Source organism: Phacochoerus africanus, chromosome 7 (assembly GCF_016906955.1).
Source record: "Phacochoerus africanus isolate WHEZ1 chromosome 7, ROS_Pafr_v1, whole genome shotgun sequence".
Taxonomy (NCBI): domain Eukaryota; kingdom Metazoa; phylum Chordata; class Mammalia; order Artiodactyla; family Suidae; genus Phacochoerus; species Phacochoerus africanus.
The window spans coordinates 9,088,957-9,112,138 of record NC_062550.1 but is presented as its reverse complement, the minus strand read 5'-3'; the positions used below and the strand labels follow the sequence as shown (position 1 = coordinate 9,112,138).

Genomic DNA, 23,182 nt, shown 5'->3' with positions numbered 1-23,182 from the left:
AACTCCTGGATTGGTTGCTTTTGGGGGCAGATACTGGAGCCTTTTTTATGGCTTCAGACAACTATTTATCACAGTTTTAATTTTAATGGTAACATATTGAGGACTATGGACAAATGGACTGCTGGTCTAACAAATGAAATTTTCAAGTATTTTTCATTGAACTTACACTCACAATTTTCGTTTATGGCTACATGTGTAAAATCATCACCCAGGAATGCGTTCATCCTAGAATATGCAGCTTCTTAGTTTAAAGTTACATTGGAGAACTATTTATCCATTATGCTTACCGTGTTCTGAGAGCTTATGCTGCCATCATTGCTCTGCATTTCGAAGAACCTCTTTCGAGTCATTGATCCATTTTGTGACCTGGAGATAAAAGGCAACTCAGCAGTAACCACGGACACTCAAAAATAGCAAACATAAACAATAACTTGCAATCTAGAAGCCCTCTGCTAGTCTGATTCTCATTCCTTTCGAGGCAGTATATCTCTTCTAACTGGTAGCTTCAAGGTTTTATTTTTATTCCTGATGTTCTGAAGCTATGCAATGGTGTGTGTGCGCAGAGAGTGAGGGTGATGAGGGGGTGGTGGTGGAAGCAGATGGGTGAGAGCAGGCAAGTCCTTGAAAAAAAAGTATCAGAATTGTGAGACCATTAACACTTTCTCTTAAGTCTCTTTCCCTCCTTTCTCACCTTTCTCTAGAAGCTCTTTGCTTGAGGTGGCTGGTAGGTAAGGTGTGTAAGGTAAAGTATGCCTGGCAGACAGGTGCATACTCTGTGCCGATGCCGACTCATACCTCTGCTCAGCTTGGATAATGATGCCAACTTCTGCCAGGCTGTGCCTTCTGTTCTCTTATGGGGACCTAGAAATAATTTCAAATGTAGTCTCTTCCAAATTATCATGCCTCTTTCCCTCTCCTAGGCTTATTTCTTGGCTGGGGCCTTCACAAAGAAGTAAACTATGTTATTAGAGAAATGCAAGTTGAAACTACAGTGAGGTACCACCTCACACTGGTCAGAATGGCCGTCATTAAAAAGTCTACAATGGAGTTCCTGTTGGGGCTCAGCGGTTAATGCATCTGATTAGCATCCATGGGGATGCAGGTTCGATCCCTGGACTCGCTCAGTGGGTTAAGGATCTGGCATTGTCGTGAGCTGTGGTATAGGTCACAGATGCAGCTTGGGTCCTGCGTTGCTGTGGCTGTGGTGTAGGCTGGAAGCTATAGCTCCACTTCCACCCCTAGGCTGGGAACTTCCATATGCTGCAGGTGTAGCCCTAAAAAAAGAAAAGAAAAAAATAAATAAATAATGCCATTTGCAGCAACACAGATGGACCTAAAGATTCTCATACTAAATGAAGTCAGAAAGACAAATATCATATATCAGTTATATACGGAATCTAAAATATGACACAAATATGTTTTCTATGAAACAGAAGCAGACATAGAGAACAGACTTGTGGTTGCCAAGGGGGAGGGAGATGGGGGAAGCGATGGATTGGGAGTTTGGGATTAGCAGATGCAAACTGTTTATAGGGTGGATAAACAAGGTCTTACTCTATACCACAGACAACTAGAGTCAATGTCCTGTGATAAAGCATAATGGAAAAGAACATGAGTAGTTCCCTGGCGGCTTAGTGGGTTAAAGATCCAGTATTGTTGCTGCTGTGGTGCAGACTGGATGCCTGGCCTGGGAACCTCTGCATGCTGCAGGCGCGGACAGAAAAAAAAAAGATCTATTAAAAAAAAGAGAGAATATGAAAAAGAACGTATATATGTATAACTGAATCGCCTTGCCGTACCGTAGAAATGAACAGAACATTGTACATCAACTACACATCACCAAAATAAACAACAAAATAAATTGATGTAAATCAACTACACATCAACAAAATAAATTTAAAAAAGAAGTGAGCTGGAGTTCCTGTCATGGCGCAGTGGAAACAAATTCAACTAGGAGCCATGGTGTTATGGGTTCGATCCCTGGCCTCACTGTGAGCTGTGGTGCTGTCGCAGATGCGGCTCAGATCTGAGGTTGCTGTGGCTGTGGTGTAGGCCGGCACCGGTAGCTCCAATTGGACTCCTGGCCTGAGAACCTCCTCCATATGCCACAAGTGTGGCCCTAAAAAGACAAAAAAAAAAAAAAAAAAGAAGAAGTTAGCTAAGCACAGTGACACTGATAATGTGACGGCCATTAAGGGCTACTTTAGAATATTCCTATTATGTTTTGGCTAGTGGTGAGGTTTCACCTTGGAGGCTAGGTGTGAGCATGTGATTTGCTTTGGCCAATGACCTGTGAGCAAAAGCGACAAGTCACTTCCAGGCAAGAAGCTTTAAGAGCCAAAGAGAGTGGTGTGCAGGTTGCTGTGTGATAGGTGGAGACTCCGTGGCATCAGCCTCCATCCAGAAGGCTGGTGAGGACAACAGAACAGAGGGTCTCCTACCCCCTACCATGTACATAAGCAAGGAAAACACTTCATTAATTTAGCCACTGAGATTTTAAGGATTGTTCCTGAAGCACAACTAGCCTCTTCTGACCCAAACAGGTGGATGTACATATAAATAAAGAACACGGATCCCTTTGCCAGATTCGCTTACCCTGACCGGCGCCCCGCAGAAGCCCGTGAGGGTGCCTGCCCCCTATCCCCGACCCCCGAGGCCGGCTTTTTTAGAGAGGACACTCGGTATTTTCAAGCTTTCATTATTCTAGTCGCCATTCTTTCATCTTCTGTTTGCCGATCACACACCCCAAATCAGGAATATTCTCAGTGCACCACTTTACTGGTATGGATTTCCAACAAACAAAACTAATCCCGAGAGCATTTACAAAGCTGAAGCTAAGGTTGGGCCTAAAGTCTCCCGTGGTAATTAAGGATCTATGCAATATTCAGAGATTTCCGGCGCGCGGCGCTGCTGCGCAATCGGCCGGGTCCCTGGCGGTGCTTGGCTCCAGCCTCACTCTACCCGGGTGGCGGTGGGGGCGTCGAGGGGCGCGGGGAGGCCGGGGGATGGGAGACCCGCTGCGATCCTGGCTCACTCCAGAGCCGCGGAAGGCCGTCCCGGCCCTCGCACCCGCCGCAGACCACCCCCAGCCGCCCTCGGCGCTCGCCGCGCGCGCCCCCGGCTCGCCATCGCCCTCTTCGGGCGGCAGCCGGAGCCCAGAGTGCCGGGGACCTGCCCCCGGCATCCAAGCCGGAGACCGCGCTGCTGGCGGAAGGATGGAGCCGCAGCAAGAGCCAGGCTGGGCTGTCGTAAGGCAGGTTCACGAAGAGGCGGGCATCAAAGGAAAATTAAGGAGCCGGCTGGGCAGATTTGGCCGCACCAAGACTCCAACCTCCAATCCATTCTTACCCTTTAAGAATAGGACTGCTGCTAAAAATCGAGTGCTGTTCACACTACGGGGAAACTGGGGCCACGGTTTTGAAAACACAATCTTGTGCCATAATTGCTGCTCAGGACCTATGTTTATGTTCTTACCATAACTGAAATATTAGAAGTTCGGGGAGATTCTGTGAATATGGCAAGGCGGCAAGGATACCACGTGAAAGATGCAGTCACAAAGTTCTCATAAATCTGAAAAGCTAGAGCCGGGTTGTTTTCGAGAGCAATGAAAATGCCCCTCCCTTTCCTACAGCCCCCTTGTTTGTGACTCTGCGCGCAGACCTCTGGGTTCCACCGAGTAAGAGCACTAAGGACCTGACACTGTGAACACACTCAGCCTAGAGAAGCGGCGTTGTCATCCTTAGCAAACATCTGAACGACCCTTGCAAACTGAATTTGCCAGGAAGGGTTTTCCAAAAATTTGCATGTCTCCCGGATGCTTTGAAATCCTCTTTGAAAAATAATGTAAAATGTCTTAATAAGCTAAAGCCATGTGGATTAAAAAAAAAAAAAAGTCTAGGTACCTTCACCATGCTCCCCTCCACCTTGTGTTTTTTGGTTGTCATTTTCTTCGCAGTATTCAGTTGGGGGGGGCTCCATTTGACATCAACCTGTGATTTGTTTTCTAGTGGTGGCTTCTCCAAGTGGGTACAGTTCTCCCTGTTTCCTCTTTCCCAACATTAACATATTCAACAACTCAGCGGGGAACTGGTGAAAAACCCTTGCTCTTGGGCCTGAAGAAATTTTACATCTATTCCAAAACTTGTTTGGTAGGATCACCATCTTAATTTATAGATTTTAGACTTGGACAGGCATGGTATTGTCCAGCATTAATTTTGACAAATGCTTTCACTTTTCATTCTCAAACACTGTAACTGGTAAAGAGTAAAAAGGAGAAAATAAATAGGAGTAAAATGTTATGCTCTAAAAAATCATATTTAAAAAATATAATTGTTGGGAGTCACCGTTGTGGCGCAGTGGTTATCGAATCCGACTAGGAACCATGAGCTTGCGGGTTCAATCCCTGGCCTTGCTCAGTGGGTTAAGGATCCGGCGTTGCCATGAGCTGTGGTGTAGGTTGCAGACGCCGCTCGGATCCTGCGTTGCTCTGGCCCTGGTGCAGGCTGGCAGCTACAGCTCCGATTAGACCCCTAGCCTGGGAACCTCCATATGGCGCGGGAGCAGCCCAAGAAATAGCAAAAAGACAAAAAAAAAAAAAAATATATATATATATAAATATAATTGTTGCTGAAAATTGAGCACTGTTACACTTAAGGAAAATTGGTGCCACTGGTTTGGAAATGAGACCTTGTTGTGCCGTGAAAGAACAGAGCCAGAAGTTCCCGTTGTGGCGCAGTGGTTAACGAATCCGACTGAGAACCATGAGGTTGCGGGTTCGGTCCCTGGCCTTGCTCAGTGGGTTAACGATCCGGCGTTGCTGTGAGCTGTGGTGTAGGTTGCAGACGCGGCTCGGATCCCGCGTTGCGGTGGCTCTGGCGTAGGCCGGTGGCTACAGCTCCGATTCAACCCCTAGCCTGGGAACCTCCATATGCTGCGGGAGCGGCCCAAGAAATGGCAACAACAACAACAAGAAAAAAAAAAGACAAAAAAAAAAAGAACAGAGCCACTCCAACCGAGAAAAAACAAATGAGGAGCCTTTACTACTGGCCAGGGCCACACACTGCCTAAAAGTGGCTGGAGTGTGAAGCCCTGAACAATGAAATGGCCCGAGTTTATTAAGGCAAACTTACATGCAGGTTGGGAGGGGTGCGCATGCACAAGCAGGGATGCAGAAGCGAGGCGGCAGTTGAGTTACTTTAAACCTTATCCAGTCACAGTGTTCAGGTTAATAGCAATGATTTAGGGTAAGGGCTGTATTCTCTGACTTCAAGCAGGCAGCTTATGCCAGCGCCAAAGAGGTGATTAGACGAGTCACCTTGCAGCAACTGCAGCTCTGATCAGCTAACTTTGTTCTCTGAGGAAGGAGGCTGCGGCTGGGGCTTAGGTGCCGGGTGGATTGCATGACACCGGGGCGCTGTGGAATGTGAACCAGGCCCAGACCTGTGGCCTTCATTCTCCACCCACGCCTCCGAGGGAGATGTGAACAAGGCCCAGGCTTCTGTCCTTTCGACCTTATGCCATAAATGTAGCTGAACTAAATGTAAACTTTAGTTCACAAATTAATGCTGTTGAAGGAATGAGTAAAGCAGAAAATAACTTTTAACCACAGACACAGGTTCATTCTACACATTTTTACGGCCGTATAGTTGATTCACAATATTGTGTTAATTTCTGCTTACAGCAAAGTGCTCAATTATACATATATATGTGTGTGTGTGTGTGTGTGTGTGTGTGTGTGTGTGTGTGTGTGTGTGTACGCAGAACTTTTTAAAACTGTTCTTTTCCATTAAGGTTTATCATAGAACACTGACTACAGTTCTCTGTGCTGTCCAGTAGGACCGTGCTGTCTATCCCCCGTGTGTCTAACAGCTTCCATCTGCTCACCCCAACCTCCCACTCCATCCCTCCCCCAGCCCCCTCTCCCTTGGCAACCACAAGTTTGTTCCCTAAGACTTAGCCCCATTCAAAATCATGTAGTGTGATCAGATATGCTTATTCAGAAGGGCACTATTTTTCTTTGCATGGAAAATGATGCATTCTGGGTGTTTAAAAGCAAACATTTAAAATTGAACAAATTGGCCTTTTCTATCAATCTTAACGGACCCCAATTTTCTTCTCAGGAATTCCTCAAATTTCTTTCAGATAAATATCCACACAGCAGAGACACTGGATTGGTTTTGTGTACAAGGCTGCCACCTGAAATACTGTCATAAGCACCTGGGGTTTATTGTGTTCATGATATTCTTAGCGGTAGTAATGCATAACCCTGTTTTACGTATCCTTGAATTCTTAACCTGACACATAAAACATGCGTAGAATGGATGTTAACCATCTCTCAAAAATTAAAACTGGTTATAAAATAGTCTTGGGTCATCTGGATTAAGTAGTGCCAGCTGGGTCAGGATTGCTCTCAGTTCCGTTTAACAAACAACTGTCTTTAAGCCTTGCAGCTTGCAAAATTCCCAAGTCCTCTGTTTGTAGAAGCGGCAGCAGACTTTAAAGTTGTCACATTGTGAATTCTTGTTCACTGTGCTTATGGAGGTCCATCTAGTTAGACCCGAAACAGATTTGTTTTTCCTAAGGCAATAAGCCCCAAATTTCAGGCTAAAAGAATTAAAACTACTACAGACAGAACATCTCCATCCTCCCAAACGTGCAATGTTGGGACTGTCATTTGCGTTTTTTTCTGTGGTGGCTCAATGAAATTGGGCAGCTAATTCTGCAATCCTAATGCCTTCCAAATCAAAAAACAGAAAAGCATTCATTACTGTAAATTAAGACTTGCAGATACGAAGTGGAAACTGTCCTACATATTTTGTTTTGCCACTGGAAGGGAAGGGGAAATGGAGAGTTACTGTTTAATGAGAACAGAGTTTCAGTTTGGGAAGACGAAAACATTGGTGGTGACGGTTGCAGACCCTGTGAATGTATTTAAGGCCACTGAATCATCCCCTTAAAAGCCTTGCTGCATTCTAACTTCGCTGCCGGCTCAGCCCCATCTCCCTCCCTCTTGGCCCTAAGGTCACCTCCCGGTTCTGGCCACTTGACTTCCGCTTCCTGAGCGTGCACTCCTTCGCTCTGCGATGCTCCTTCTTCACAGCACCTTCCTCCTCCTCCTCAGCGGACGCATTCTCAGCCCTCCCCACCCTCCTCCATCTTTCCGAATCAGGAACCACACACAGCCTGATGAAAAGGTGCATTGTGTGTCCATTAGCAAACCAACTTCTCCCTGCTCTGTTCTTTTTATCTGGAGTTGAGCAGCCAGCGAGTCAGAAGGCCTGTGGGCAGGTTCTGGGTTGCTGGAATTCTTGGCATGTGCCCTGGGCCTGTGCAGCCCCAGCAGCTGAGATGCAAACGTCCCCTGTGCCCCAGTTCTGTAGCCTCGTGCCCTGCCTGCCTACTCCCCTCCCCAGCAGGTCCAGCGGAGAGGGGGCGAGGCTCAAGCCTGTCCAGGTGTGGGTCCTGGGAAGTCTTGGTGAAATTGAGGGATATCATGGACTGCAATTTGTGTACCCCCCTCCCCCCTCTCTGATCATGTATTAGGAAGTGGAGCCTCTGGGAGGTAATTAAGATTAGATGAGGTTCCGAGGCCTTTCTTTATAAGAGTCACCAGTGCCCAGTGTGGCTCAGCAGTAACGAGCCAGACTAGAATCCATGAGGATGCAGGTTCGAGCCCTGGCCTCGCTCACTGGGTTAAGGATCGGGCTTTGCCATGAGCTGTGGCCTAGGCCGGCAGCTGCAGCTCTGATTCAACCCCTAGCCTGGGAACTTCCATATGCTGCAGGTGGAGTGTTAAAAAAGAAGAAAAAAAAAAGTCACTACACAGTGTGCTTGCTTTCTGCTCTCTGCCACATGAGGATGTGAGAAGTCAGCTGTCTGCCACCTGGAAGAGGGGCTCATCAGAACCCAGCCACGCTGGCACCCAGATTGCAGACTCCCAGACTCTAGAACTTTGAGCAATAAACCTATACTGTTTCTAAGCCATCCAGTCTATGGTGTTTTCCCTTTTCTTTTTATTTAAGGGCTGCGCCTTCGGCTCATGAAGTTCCCAGGCTAAGAGTTGAATCAGAGCTGTAGCCACTGGCCTATGCCACAGCCACAGCCATGCCAGATCCAAGCCAAGTCTTAAACCTACACCACCACTCACGGCAATACCGGGTTCTGGACCTACTGAGCTGCAACGGGAACTCCTGTGGTGGTTTGTTATAGCAGCCCAAACATGTTAAAACAGAAAGCTATGCCATGGGATTTGGAGTTTAAAGAATTTAGTCGTGAAGCATAGAATTGGAGCCTAGTCCTCTCTCTTCTCGGCCTCAGCTCGTGGGATGTGCCGCCTGGTCCTAGCACAACACCTGGCAGAGGGCCGGCCCCCTCCCTGCCCAGCTCTTCGTAGACTGAAGCCGTGGCTCCTGCAATGGGGGCCTTGTGAGACCGTGCCCAGGGCGAGGTCTGCCCAGGAGAGGGCCAGTGAAGAAAGGATGGCTTTGAGGCTTTTCTTCCTTAAGAATGTCTGTGATTATAAAAACAACCCCCACTCACTGCAGGCAATTTGAAAAGCCGAGAAAAATTGTGACAGAAAACATCCGTGTTCCCACCTAGAGACAGCATTTTATTTTTTTTTTGTTGTTAAAACTTTTATTTCAAACTTGCAGAAAGCTGCATAATAAAGGGCATCTATAGGAGTTCTCGTCGTAGCTCAGTGGTTAACGAATCTGACTAGGAACCATGAGGTTGCAGGTTCGATCCCTGGCCTTGCTCAGTGGGTTAACGATCCGGCATTGCCGTGAGCTGTGGTGTAGGTCGCAGACACAGCTCGGATCCCGCGTTGCTGTGGCTCTGGCGTAGGCCGGTGGCTACAGCTCCCATTAGGCCTGGGAACCTCCATATGCCAGGGGAGTGGCCCTAGAAAAAGCAAAAAGACAAGAAAAAAAAAAAGGCATCTATATACCCTTTACCCAAATTCACCTGTTGCAAGCAGTTCCTTCCTTTGCTTTAATATTCAAGGGTTCTCTCACTAGCAATCATCTATCATCTCTATTAGCATCTCTCTTGTCTGTTATTTTTGCTGTCTACCTATACCCATCATCCACTGTCTGTATCTTCCATCTACCATCTGTTTATCCATCGTTTACTTAGCTGTCTCCTTTTCTACCATCTATCTACCTCTCTGTCACATCTTTCTCAACGTGATGTGCTGCTGTGCTCAGGTGGGCCTGCCACTCCTTTCTACAGAAATTTGGTGGAAAGGTTTTCAGCTTTTCCCCATTGAGTATTATGCTTGCGGTGGGTTTGTCATAAATGGCTTTTGTGATGTTACGGTATGTTTCCTCTATACCCACTTTGGTAAGAGTTTTTAATCATGAATGGATGCTGAACACTGTCAAATGCTTTTTCGGCACCTGAGATGATCATGTGGTTTCTGACTTTTCTTTTGTTAATCCTTTGTACAGAATTAATCGCTATGATTATGTGAGAGAAAGGGGCCTGGCCATCGTGTCCCTGCTGTACCCCAGGTCTCAGCGCAGTAGCCGACAGGGGTAGACACCCAGTTCTTACTGTGGGATGTGACCGTCGGCAGAGCCAAGCACCATTCCTACCTCCAAGGCCGGCTCTGCTGGGCCAGCTGGCACAGACCCAGATGCCTGCAGCAACACCAGCTCTGTCGCTACACCAGGGCGCACACCATTGCTTCCCTGTGTTGTTGCCTTGCCCTGTACCCTTATAAATAAGTGCCCTAGGCTGTGCGAGTACAGGTGGGAAGAGACACAGGAGCCGTGAGCGAAGTGCAGCTTAACCAGACCTGGGAGCACGAATCAGGAGGAAAAGGCACAGCTCTAGTCTCCCCAGAGCTAGGAAGGTGCGTTTTCATTGTTGGAGGAAATGATGGGTTAACCTGTACGAAACGCTAAAACCAAGTGGCTGATAGTTGCGCCTAACAGGCAGGCTGTGCTTTGAGACTCTGAGAAAGATCCGAGTCGCCGGGAGCGGAGCCGTCCCGTGAAAGCGGGCTCGCGGCGCTCCTTCCGCACGTCCCTCCTTTTCAGTTTGCACGTGACTTCCTGAGTACGATTTTCTCTTCAGACTCTCTTCACCTTGCTGTCTATGTTGTCATATTTTCATCGCGTGTGTCGTTTTAATGAGAAAGTTATGATTTTTAATTTTTTTTTGCTTCTTAGGGTTGCACCTGTGGCATATGGAGGTTCCCAGGCCAGGGGTCTAACAGGAGCTGCAGCCGCCGGCCTACGCCACAGCTTGGCTTTGTGGTCTCATAAGGGAGGATGTTGTCTCTGCACGTGGTGTGACCTTTTAAATCTATTTCGACATAGTTTCAGTTCCACCCCAGTCGTCGTTCGGAAAGGTTAGCTTATTCCAGGGTTTCCGAAAGCCTTAAAATCAGTTTTCGGAGTTAGAAGGTGAGCACACATCTATCCAGTGGTCACAGAGGTACAGGAGGCCCCGAGCCTTTGCAAAGGCAGGAACGACAGGGCTTGGCACCACAGGTGGAAAAGAATCCAGTGACACAAAGCCCAGGTCAGAAGCCTTGACGGGGGAAGCAGGGGGCTGGAGAAGCTGAGCGGTCAAGGCGCCCCCAGACAGGTCCCAGGCTCAGGGGAAGGAGCTGACGTCACCCCCCAGGGGAGCAAAGATGACGCTTCTGGCTCCCGCAGAGGCTGGGGGCCCTGGGCCTCACTGTGGGCTCCTCAGCCTTGGTCGCGCTGCTGCTGCATAACCCCTACTTTGCAACTTCCTGCTTCCAGCCTCTCCTCACACAGAGGACCAGCCACAGGGGTGAGGTGGGGGGGCCCAGGGGACCTGCTAACAAGAAGGGCTTTCCAGAGCCCAGGCTGAAATCTGCCTTTTCCTGAAAACCCTTTGCTGGGGCGACGAACAAATCCTGACTCATCATCGTTTTGGGTCCAGTTGTCAGGAGCTCACCTCTCACCACTTTGTCTCCTTCCGTTGGGTTGGTTTGTTTTGCTTTTCTTTACATAACCTGGGGACAGGAGCGAGCCTGACCCTATCACACCGGGTGAAGCGATGCCCTGCTGTCCTGTTTCCGATGTGGGACTCTGCCAGTTGGCCCTGGACCAGAGTTCCTCCTCCCAGCCATGTCTCTACAGGCAGTAGTCGATGCCCAGGTGCACTTTGGCCCTGGCAGGTGGAACCCAGCTCTCTTGTCTCTGTCAGCCTGGAAACTTCTTCTGCAGTGACTGTATCAGCATTTAATGATCTGGGAAGTATTTGTGTAATGAAACAAGAGATACAGAGACAGCCCACAGGAAAGTTGAGAGTCTTTCTTATCACCAACCCGCTTCCTCTGTAATCTCCCTCCTCTGTGGAGGAAGAGATAACTTGTGTTTCATTTCACCATTTCATTATTCTTTTTTTTTTAGGGCCACACCCACGGCATATGGAGGTTCCCAGGCTAGGTGTCGAATGGGGACCACAGCTACCAGCCTATACCACGGCCACAGCAACGCCAGATCCGAGCCGAATCTGTGATCTATACCACAGCCCGCAGCAACACTGGATCCTTAACCCACTGAACGAGGCCAGGAATCAAACCTGCATCCTTGTGGATACTAGTGGGGTTTGTAATCCACTGAGCCACAACAAGAACTCCACGTTATTCATTTTAAAAATATTTATTTTTTTACCTGCACCCACATCATATAGAAGTTCCTGGGCCAGGGACTGAATATGGGCTGTAGTTGTGAACTATGACACAGCTGCAGAAATGCTGGATCCTTTATCCCACTGTGCTGGGCCAGGGATTAAACCCAAGCCTTTGCAGCGACCTGAGCCGCAGGCAGATTCTTAACTCACTGTGCCACTGGGAACTCCTATTGTTTGTTTGTTTGTTTTTGGGGGGGGGGAGGACTAATATTCATTCTTTTGACTAATGTTAATTTCGAACCTACTGTCCGGTAGGCTTGGTCCACGGTGTTGGGGTACAAATTTGAGTAAAGGGAGGAAGACAGAAAGGAAATAAGAAAATATGGGAATGGGTAAGATAATTCCAGATCGAGGCAGTTGCTATAAGGGAATGAACAGGATGCTTTAATAGAGACTAACGGGTGGTGGGGAGCTGTTTAAAGAGGGTGCACAGAGCTAGTGCCTTCTGAGCTGAGACAGAGAGAATGAGAAAAAGTCAGTCCTGGAAGGACCTTGGGGGAAGAGCTTTCCAGGCAGAGAAAACTCAAGTGCAAAGGCCCTGAGGCAAGAAGGAAGCGGAAAAGAGTGTCTGGGGAGCAAGGTGTGGGGACAGGGAGGCCACGGGAATTGGGCATGGCGTGAGTTTAGATCACATACCAAGTCCAGAACTCCTCTATGTGTGTGTTTTGAGGGAGTCCTTAAGGAGTCGAATCAAGGCTCCCTGCCTCCTGTTTAAACCCTCCCTCCAGGAGTTCCCACTGGGGCACAGCTGAAACAAATCTGACTAGTATCTATGAAGATGCAGGTCTGATCCCTGGCCTCACTTAGTGGATTAAGGATCCGGTGTTGCTGTAGCTGTGGTGTAGGCAGGCAGCTGCAGCTCTGATTCGACCCCTAGCCTGGGAACTTCCAATGCCATGGGTGCAGGCCTAAAAAGCAACCAAATTAAAAAACAAATCCTCCCTCCAGCACCTCTGAGGACCCTGAACAGTGGGAAGAAGAGTGGAAGCCGGAAGCTTCCTCCATCAGCCCCGAAAGGGGTGACAGGGGAGGCCGTGGGAACGGAGATTAACCGAGTGAGTTTGGAGGTAACATTGATTAGCAGAACTTGGTTATGGATTACACGTTAGGAAAAAGGCGAAACAAGATATGCCCTCGGGTTTGGGCACAAGCTTGGTGCTGGCGGGTAAGTGGTGATGTCCTTTATAGAGCTGGGGAAACCTGAGGAAAATGAGCTTTGGGGGAAAATATCCCACAAAGAACTCGTGGGAAGGTTAAGTGTGCCGTGCCCATCAGACGTCTGAGGGCAGATGCCCAGGAGGAAGCTGGTACCTGAGGGTCGAGCTCAGGGAAGCACCGGGACTGAGATGTGGGCTGTGTGCACAGGGAGCAGGTGAGGAGAGGAGCTGGGAAGTGAGTGGAAGCAGGAGGAAAACAAGGGGATGGGGTGTCACCATATGGGAGGGGACAGCGTGTCAAGGAGGAGGCTGTGTTCAGCTGTACCACTTGCTGCTGTGCTACTTGCTGCTGGGCGGAGGGACAAGAGGAGCCCTGAAGAATGTCCCTTTCTTCCGGCAACATGGGGATCACTGGTGACCTTGTCAAGAGCAGTTTCCCTGGAGTGCTGGGGACACAGAATGTCAGGGGATGAAAGCAGACAGGCAGCAGGAAGCAGAACAGACAGAACAGGCAGAACCCTTTTTTTTTTTTTTTTTAACTTGTTAGGGCCCCACCCAAGGCATATGGAAGTTACCAGGCTAGGGGTCAAATCAGGGTTACAGCCTCTGGCCTAAGCCACAGCCACGCCAGATCCAAGCTGCATCTGCAACCCACGAGCTTGGCTTGCGTCAATGCCAGATCCTTAACCCACTGAGCGAGGCCAGGGATCGAACCTGCATTCTCATGGATACCAGGGTTCTTAACCTGCTGAGCCACCAAAGGGAACTCCATACTACTTCGCTTTTGACAGACCAGGAAACCAAGGCCCAGGGAGGCAAAGCCACACCCAGAGCACACAGGCGCCAGATTCTGTCCCTGGTGCTGTGGGCGGGATGCTGGGCTGCCCCCTCCACCAGGACTAGCAGATCTCTGGCCTTGAGTGAGGCTTCCAGTTGCTCAGGAACTCCCAGAAAACTCTTTGATAGACATGTGTTTATACATATTTTTCTCTGTGCAGGAATGAAAAGAATGGAGGGAGAAGTGACTCGAAGGAGAGTTTTTAACGGTGGGGGATCCCTGAGCGTGTGGTTTGCTGATGGGAATGGTCCAGCAGTGTTAGCGTGATGTGGAAAACCAGAGAAGTGACACCCACTGGAAGGGAGAGGGCATGAGCGCCAGAGCGCAGATGGGCTTTGAACTGGTAGACAGACTGGCAGACTGTGGAGTCAGGAATTTTTTCTCTTTTGCTCAATGTACATCTAGCCTCTGGAATAACAAGTGGCACCTAGTAGCTGCTCAATAAAATTTGTGTTGGCTGAATGAATATGGCTAATGAGGGAGGCAGGTTTCTAGATGTGGAGGTGTAGCTACAAAAAGAAAAAAAAAATTATGAAGACCCAGGAGAACAGGCACATCATGTAGCCATAAGGAAATGACTATGGAAGTTAGATAGTTACGAACAGTGGTGGGAGTTCCTGCTGCGGCCCAGTGGGTTGAGGATCTGGTGTCATCTCTGCAGCAGCTCAGGTTGCTGCTGAAGTGCCAGTTCGATCCCAGGCTGGGGAACTTCCATAGGCCGAAGGTGTGGACACAAAAATAAAGTAAAAGCAGTGGTGTTTGGGAGGCCTGGAATTGGTAAAAATGACAATACATCTTTGCTTTTGGTTTGGGATTTTCTTGTCGTTTTGCATGGTTTGGTTTGGTTTTGGCTGTATCCAAGGCATGCAAAAAACTCCCAGGCCAGGGACTGAACCTGCACCACAGCAGTGACAAAGCTGGATCCTTAAGCACTAGGCCACCAGGGAACTCCATCACTTTTTTCTTAATGATTTTTATTTTTTTCATTATAGCTGATTTACAGTGTTCTGTCAATTTTCTACTGCACAGCGAGGTGACCCAGTCACACATACATGTATACATTCTTTTATTTCACATTATCATGCTCCATCCTAAGTGACCAGACATAGTTCCCAGTGCTATGCAGCAGGATCCCAATGCTTATCCATTCCAAAGGCAATAGTTTGCATCTATTAACCCCAAATTCCCAATCCCTCCTACTCTCTCCCCCTCCCTCTTGACAACCACAAGTCTGTTATCCAAGTCCATGAGTTTCTTTTCTGTGGAGAGGTTCATTTGTGCCCTGTATTAGATTCCAGATATGTGATATCATATGGTATTTGTCTTTCTTTTTCTGACTTACCTCACTTAGTATGAGAGTCTCTAGTTCCATCCATGTTGCTGCAAATGGCATTATTTTATTCTTTTTTATGGCTGAGTAGTATTCCATTGTGTATATATACACCACATCTTCTTAATCCAATCGTCTGCTGATAGATATCTAGGTTGCTTCCATGCCTTGGCTATTTTGAATAGTGCTGCAATGAACATGCAGGTGCATGTGTATTTTTCAAGGAAAGTTTTGTCTGGATATATGCACAAGAGTGGGATTGCTGGGTCACATGGTAGTTCTATGTATAGTTTTCTAAGGTACCTCCATACTGTTCTCCATAGTGGTTGTACCAGCTTACATTCCCACCAACAGTGCAGGAGTGTTCTCTTGTCTCCACACCCCCTCCAGCATTTGTTATTTGTGGACTTATTAATGATGGCCATTCTGACTGGTTTGAGGTGGTACCTCATGACAGTTTTGATTTGTATTTCTCTAATAATCAGTGATGTTGAGCATTTTTTCATGTGTTTCTTGGCCATCTGTATATCTTCTTTGGAGAAATGTCTATTCAGGTCTTTTGCCCATTTTTCAATTGGGTTGTTGGCTTTTTTGCTGTTGAGTTGTGTAAGTTGTTTGTATATTTTAGAGATTAAGCTCTTGTCAGTTGCATCATTTGAAACTATTTTCTCACATTCTGTAAGTTGTCTTTGTTTTTTTTTTATGGTTTCCTTTGTTGTGCAAAAGTTTGTAGTTTGATTAGGTCCCATTGGTTTATTTTTGTTTTTATTTCCATTGCTTTGGGAGACTGACTTGAGAAAACATTTGTAGGCGTAATATCAGAGAATGTTTTGCCTATGTTCTCTTCTGGGAGTTTGATGGTGTCTTGTCTTACATTTAAATCATTAAGCCGTTTTGAGTTTATTTTTGGGCATGGTGTGAGGGTGTGTTCCAGTTTCAGTGATTTTCATGCGGCTGTCCAGTTTTCCCAGTAATGTTTGCTAAAAAAACTGTCTTTTTCCCATTTTATATTCTTGCCTCCTTTGTCAAAGATTAATTGACCATTGGTGTCTGGGTTTCATTTTGTTTTTTTAATGGTGCATGTCCTTACAGGAATACCTGTTAATTTATTCACAGAGGGACAAACCCCATAGAAAATACTTTGTAATAAATTTAATAAGGCATGAATTAAACTAAAGTAACATATAGGTTTGATAGAAATCCATAGAAAAACACGAGGATTGCTTTTGCCTTTTTTTTTGAACTTGAAAAACAACAACTTAAAGATTCAAATGTTAAAAGAAAAAGAGTTAGCATGTGTGCAGCTAAATATTTAGTGGGCCTTATGGGCCTGAAAGCACAGCCCAGGTGCACCTGTGAGACCACAGGGAGAGGGCTGGAGCTTGGATGCCACCCTGTGACAGGTAGGACAGATGTCCTTCTCCATGGTCTGGGTGAAACAGGGAACCAGAAAGCCCCAGAGAGCCCTGGCAAAATAATCTAGCACCTGGCTTTCTTCTAGGCTGCTAGAGGCTCAGGTTAAGAGTTAGCATGTCTAGGAATTCACTGGTAGCCTAGCAGGTAAGGACTCAGCATTGTCATTGCTGTGGCATGGGTTCGATCCCTGCACTATGCCGAGGGTACAGCCAAAAAGAAAAAAACAGAAAAAAATTAGTGTGTCTGCAGAGCTCATCTTGGGTTGCTGGTGCAAAGGAAGGTGAAGTACAAGCTGGCCGTGAATTCCACAGCAACGTCATCCACACTAAGCCCTGGCCCGGACCCTGGTGGGAAATGTACACCGAACCTGATGGTCAATCGGAAACAGCCAATTCTTAGAGGGTATTTAGCTCTCATTCATTTGTAGCTGAAATGTTTTTCTTCTCTATTATAGACATCCAGCCCAGCATGTTCTCCTTATGTTTGACTGGTATTTGACATGCTGAATATCATTTGAACAATATACTTTTTCTTTTTCGGCCGCATCTACAGCATGTGGGAATTCCTGGCTCAGGGACTGACCCACGCCGCAAGTGCAACCTGTGTGACCGCTGCAGCAGTGCCTCACGGGAACTACCTTGAAGAATATGCTTTGAAAACTGTGGCACAATACACAGGTAACAAAATTTACCTGGAGAATACACTTCTTGTTTTGTTTTGTTTTCGCTTTTTAGGCTGCATCTGTAGCATATGGAAGTTCCCAGGCTAGGGGTTCAATCGGAGCTGCAGCTGCCAGCCTACGCCACAGCCACAGCAATGCCAGATCTGAGCCGTGTCTGTCACTTACACCACAGCTCATGGCAACGCCAGATCCTTAATGCACTGAGAGAGGCCAGGGATCAAACCTGTGTCCTCATGGGTACTAGTTGGGTTTGGTACTGCTGAGCCACAGTGGAAACTCCTGGAGAATTCACTTCTGTTTTTTATCTCTGAATGATGCCCCTTGAATGCCTCATTTACTCAATTTTGATGGCTCTCCTTTATTTTTTAGCTTGATATTTAACTTTTCAAATGTGTCTGAATGTTCATGAGCCCCGAACTCTGGATGGGGGTCCCAGACTTGTAAGCAGATATGACTTAACGTGTGTACTCACATATCGCTGGGTCTGTGAACACATCAGGCTGTTGTGGGATTCTGAATTGCCATTTTCTTTTCTCTTTTGCTCTTTAGGGCCGCACCCCAGGCATATGGAGATTCCCAGGCCAGGGGTCTAATCGGAACTACAGCTGCCGGCCCTCACCACAGCCATAGCCATGCCAGATCCGAGCCACATCTGCGACCTATGCCACAGCTCATAGCAACACCAGATCCTTAACCCACTGAGCAAGGCCAGGGATCGAACCCAAAACCTCATGGTTCCTAGTCAGAGTCGTTTCCACTGCGCCACAACGGGAACTCCTGAGTTGCCATTTTCATCAATATCATTAAATACAGTTTCATCTATAGAATTAAAACTAAATTTAAAGATTAAGGGAAAAAGGAAAGAAATGCGTCAGGCCAGCCATAGCTGAGAGGTGTCACCCGGGTCCTGAGGTTTGCTCTCTCCTCCAGTATGCTGACCCAGAGCAGCTGGACGCCTGCAGTCTCCTGGGCTGGACCCTCTGGTCACCCCTGACTCTCTGTCACTGCCCCCGTGTTTTGCCTTTAGTTTCTGTCTCTGGTGCCGTGGATCCTTGAGTGTGTGCAACCATATCACCGTATAACCTGATGACACCTGGTCATCACAACATTTCTGGTGTAAACTAAGGGCTCACACCGAAGCAGAAATAAGTGAAAATGAGCAACACTTACTGAGCCCTGACCGTCCCCCAGGTTCTCGTCTTCAGTCTGAGCAGGAGTGAGTGGCTCACTTCAGCCTCCACCCAGCCCAGCCGCGAAGATCACGACTCTCGCCTCCACTGCGCAGGTGAAGAAACGGAGGCTCTCGGGACTGAAGGTCGCCAAGTAGAGCTGGCCTCTGAGCCCGTGGGCACCTCTCAGCCCACATGCTTGAAATACCTTGCCTGGGATGATTGAAGAAAGCCTGCAATTGGTAACCAAGAGTTTCTGTTAATATAACAATTTACATAAGCCATATCCTTATCTCAGACACAATTTTTTTTTTTAAAGCTTCTTTGTAGAGGCAGCTGAAGTTACAGAGTCTCCTATTAGGAAACAATCACTTTTCAGAAAAGAAGTCGACTTGTCCTTTAGTTTCGAAGACAGAACTTTCTAAGATCTACGATCTAAGTCACTCCCATTTCAAATTATAAGTATACCACTAAAATGCTTTTTAGAAGTTTAATTACGGGAAGGTCCCCTTGTGGCTCTGGAGGTTAAGAACCGGACTAGTGTCCGTGAGGATTCGGGTTCAGGTTCGATTCCCTGGCCTTGGTCATGAGTCAAGGATCCAGCATTGCTGCAAGCTGTGATGTGGGTCACAGATGCAGCCCGGATGTGGCATTGCTGTGGCTGTGGTGTAGGCAGGCAGGCAGCTGTAGCTCCGATTCAGCCCCTAGCCTGGGAACCTCCATATGCCGCAGGTATGGCCCTAAAAAGATTAAAAAAAAAAAAAAGTTTAATGACGAATTCAATATAGATATTCTTTCATTTATAAGATTTAAACGTGATACTGTGTGGACACCAAGTGCTCATTCCCCAACTTCAGAAATGGACACAAAAAGCCCATCACCACCTCCACCCCAAACCCCATCTCCTTTCAGCTTTAAGATTCAGGAAGCTCAGTCACGCCTGACTTCTAGCTCAGAAGTCTAGGGATATTCTTGTGTTTCCTCTGCCTTTTTTTTTTTTTTTTTTCCCAACGTTTACAACAAAGACACGGAGTACATCCATCAAAGCCATTGGCTGTGGGTACAGACTTCCTGGGTTCAACTCCCAGCAACTCTTCCTACCTGTGTGGCCTCAGCTGAGTGACTAACCCTCTCTGTGCCTTAGCACTAAGCTCAGGGTGGGCAAAGGATTAAACGATGAATATAGGCACAGCCCTGGGAACAGGGCTGGCCTCTGGCTTCCAGTTCATAAACTGCATTGCACTTGAGACATCCTGCTTTTCCTCCCATAGGAGGTCATAAACATTTCCTCAAAGTTGTAAAGATTCATGATAAATGCATAACATTCAAATACTGAAATGAACACATCAATATTCAAAAGACCGTGTAAATATAGTCTATGGGTGGCTATTTTCTAATTTATTTGATCTAAGCAGCCCCTTAATGGAACACATTTAGGTAGTTTCCAGATTTTTGGTATTGTCAATAAAGCAGCAACACTGAATTGTATAAATTCCCTGGCCCTTTGGACAGATGGTGCTAGAACATTTCCCAGGAGTTGGACACTGACAGTTTTGGTAAACTTAGACACGTGTCCCTATGAAAATCCTCTTGGAGTTCTTCTCCCAATAGGAGGGTGTAGGGCCGTCATCTCCCAGCTCCTCTGCATTTGGGGGTGTCCCTGGTCTGGTGAAAAACAGGAGCCAACCCACTGGCTGAGAGGAGCTCAGCCCCAAACCAGGTTCTGACCACTGTTCTGGAACAAAGTCCCCGATTTTACTGTGATTCCATCACTCTAGATGAAGGCTTGACCTTCCACTCCTGGGCTCATCGCCCAGTTAGAGCCCCATGGTGGCCAACCACTGTTCCCTAAAGGCGGAGGGATCCAGAGGGCACCGGTAGGGGTGGAGGTGCCCGAGGGATGGGCAGGGGGAGAAGCCCCGTGAACTGGGGGCCAGAAAGAGCGTCAGTGGCCAGGTCAGGGGGAGGCCATCACACTGAGAAGGGGAGCCCTGGGTCTCAGGGGTGACCACGTCCCTAAGGGACCTACAAAGGATGAGACGTGGCCACATGGACCAGGCTAAATGGGGGGGGGGGGCGGCACAGCAGCCTAGAGGCCACCAGCAAAGGAATGAAAACCTTCTTGGCTGGTCCCAGGTGGTTGGGGGCTCCAAAGGGAACCAGTGCAGGCAAGGACCCCCAGAGTGTTCTGCGTCTTCCTTTTCTCTGCCCCTGGTGCCTCCAGAGGTCTTCAGCTGCCACCACAGAAACTGGTGACAGGCCAAAGGGCAGCACTAGACTTACCCCTACTACTGTCTGGAGTAACAGACCAGTGACACTGTCTTGCTAGACACCGATGTCCTTCACAGCCAGGTGTCAGCCAGGGACAAGCAGACACCCCTCAAGTGCAGGAAAAGGTGAAGCTCTGGGTTGGATCTTCTCCATCTACACCTTTATTCCCAACAAGTTTAGACTAAAGATGCTGGCAAGGTGGAAACAACAAAGATGGAAGCCCCTGAGAGCGAAGTAGGAGATTTAACTAAGAGACAACCCCCTGCCTTGTCTGAAAACATAGCTAGGAACCTTTTCTGTTCTGCTCGCCTCATACCATCCTTCTTGTAATTATGTAGCAACTACGTGCCCCACGTCCAAAGAGCAGCCCTGCTAATAGGCGCTCCAAGCATTGTTTTATCAGTTTCGCTTTTGCAATCTTGCTTGCTCAGTGTTTTAGGCAGGAACACCGTCTGCTTGGGGAAGGGATAGGTCCGGGCTGCTTACATGGGAAAAACAGTATGGTGTAAAACTGAGAACAGTTTTGCTGAGAACAAAAACCCAGTGCTCAGACTCTGGAGGTGACGCCTCTGAGCCCGCGCCCGTGCTGAACAAACCTTGCTTTTCCACATCTCCGGGTGCCGTTCGTCTCCTTCCAGGGCCACGGTTTCTGCAACAAAAGCGCGCGACGACTGTTAGTGCAGCCAGGACTGGCCCCGGAAGGTAGCCAGCGCCGTCCCCTCCGGCCTCTGGTGCAGAGTTGCCACTTTGGCCACCAGCAGACATCTTCCCCCTTCTCTGTCCTGCCGCACCCCTGGGCATGGCCTTCCTGCTGCCAAACCAGGTTCGCTTGCCCCATGCACAGGGAGCGAACAGTCGGGACGCCAAGGTGTGCAGCAGAAAAAGGGCTTGTTTAGGAGGCAGCCAGGCGGGGACGCAGGAGAACAGGTGCGGGCTCTGTGTCTTTACCAGATAAAGCTGAGGCGCGGGCAGCGTGGGGAACGGTGATTGGAGACAAGAGCCAGGTGAGGGGATCGTCAGTCTGTGCGGGTCCAGCTATGCTACAGGGGCCGCCGTGGGCACGTGTCCAAAATGGCGGCCGCGCACGCGCAGAGGTGGAGTTTCGGACCCTCTGACCTCAAAAGGTCCTCGAGCGCATACATTCGCGCATGCCCAGTAAGAGGCTCAGGGATCTTAACCAATCGTAACTGGCTTGAGCTCAAACTGGACACAGCTGACTCCAAGTTCCTAAAAAAACAATTGGGGCAAACCCCTCATTGTTTGGGCTATGTGAAGCTTGAAGGACATGCAAGGTTTTGTAAAAACAATTACAGCACGCTTGATCCGTTGAAGGCAGGTTGCAGTTGATTATTGATGAATGGCTGACTGATGACTACCCTTGATTCCACCCCAACTTGACGGCCGGTATCAGCGTGACACCCCCCCACATAGCTGGTGGGGCAAAAGTCCGGACTTCTGGGTCCACAGGCAGATATAGGAGGAGGTCTGTGGGATGCAGGGGGTGGCGTCACAATGGATCCAGACTGTGCTTGTCTTGAGGGCAGGAGGGAGCCTGGCTCACCCTCACACCCCAACTTCCTGCCCGAAGTGAGGCTCCAAGTGGGTGCTATGAGCTATTGTTGAACAGATGAGGGAATCAGTGACTGGACCAGTCTTCTCTTCCCTGTGGGAGAGAACAGGGTTCCAGAAGGCTGAGCCTGGTGACCTCCCACCGGCGGGAGTAGCACCAATGGACTGAGACCCTGCTCTCAAGAGGGCCATTCACTTGGTCTCTGAGTCCATGTGGTCCTTGGCTCAGCAACTCAGGCCACAGGCTGTGCCCTTGCACTCTACCTGGGCCCTGTAGAAGGGGAGGGGGCTTTAAAATAATGGTGGGGTGTGTTAGTTACCACGATAATGAAAATTGGGGGGAGTCCATTCTTATATGTTAAAAGTGTTGTATACCAGGTGAACCAAATTATAGACTTTGGATAAAACATCCAAGCAATCTATAGTCAAGAGAGTGAGAAAGAAAAATCTCTTCTTCCATTCCCTGTGCCCATCCATCCCGGCCCTTTCCAGAAGCATCCTCTGGTACATCTGAGTGTGCCAGTCCAGACCTTTCTCCATGAACTAAGTACGAATGTGCCGGCAAACATATGTGCAGTGGTGTTCTTTATGCAGCTGCCATCTTACCATGCATTATTGTCTGAAATGTGTGATTGTGATGACATTTCTAATTAAGGTGTGATGCACAGACAGATAAACGCACAATTTCCCCAAATGAGTGCCCCGGGTGGATCATAAAACAGAAAAGCTCAGCCCCCTGGGAGCTCCCTTCTGCTCCATCTCACTCCCTTTCCCTGTCTCCCCCAGGATAAATCTCCTGATTTGTTTTTCTGCTATGCCCATGGCATGCAGAAGTTTCTGGGCCAAGGATCAAACCTGTGCCCCAGCAGTGGCAATGCTAGATCCTTAATCTGCTGAGCCACCAGGGAACTCCTCTCCTGATTTCCAAACACAGTAGGTTAGTTTGGCTTTTTCTGTGCTCTGTACAAACGGATTCTCACACCCCCAGAATCTTTGGAGTCTGGCTTCTGTCATTCAGTGATATTTGAGGCCCATCCACTCTGCTTCTTAGCATCAGTTCTCGTTGCTGTATAG

General features: G+C 48.2%; 1 long non-coding RNA gene across 2 annotated transcripts; it reads right to left on the bottom strand.

Annotated features, from left to right (window-relative positions):
• Positions 1-282: 282 nt before the first annotated feature.
• LOC125131644 (uncharacterized) lies at positions 283-21,596 on the bottom strand. Of its 2 annotated transcripts, XR_007136002.1 has the most exons (4): positions 21,488-21,596; positions 21,136-21,188; positions 18,270-18,501; positions 283-366 (listed from the first exon to the last, which is right to left on the bottom strand). It is a non-coding gene; the product is annotated as an uncharacterized LOC125131644 (long non-coding RNA). The 2 variants fall into 2 exon arrangements; XR_007136001.1 differs by having other exon boundaries at positions 21,136-21,596.
• Positions 21,597-23,182: the final 1,586 nt, after the last annotated feature.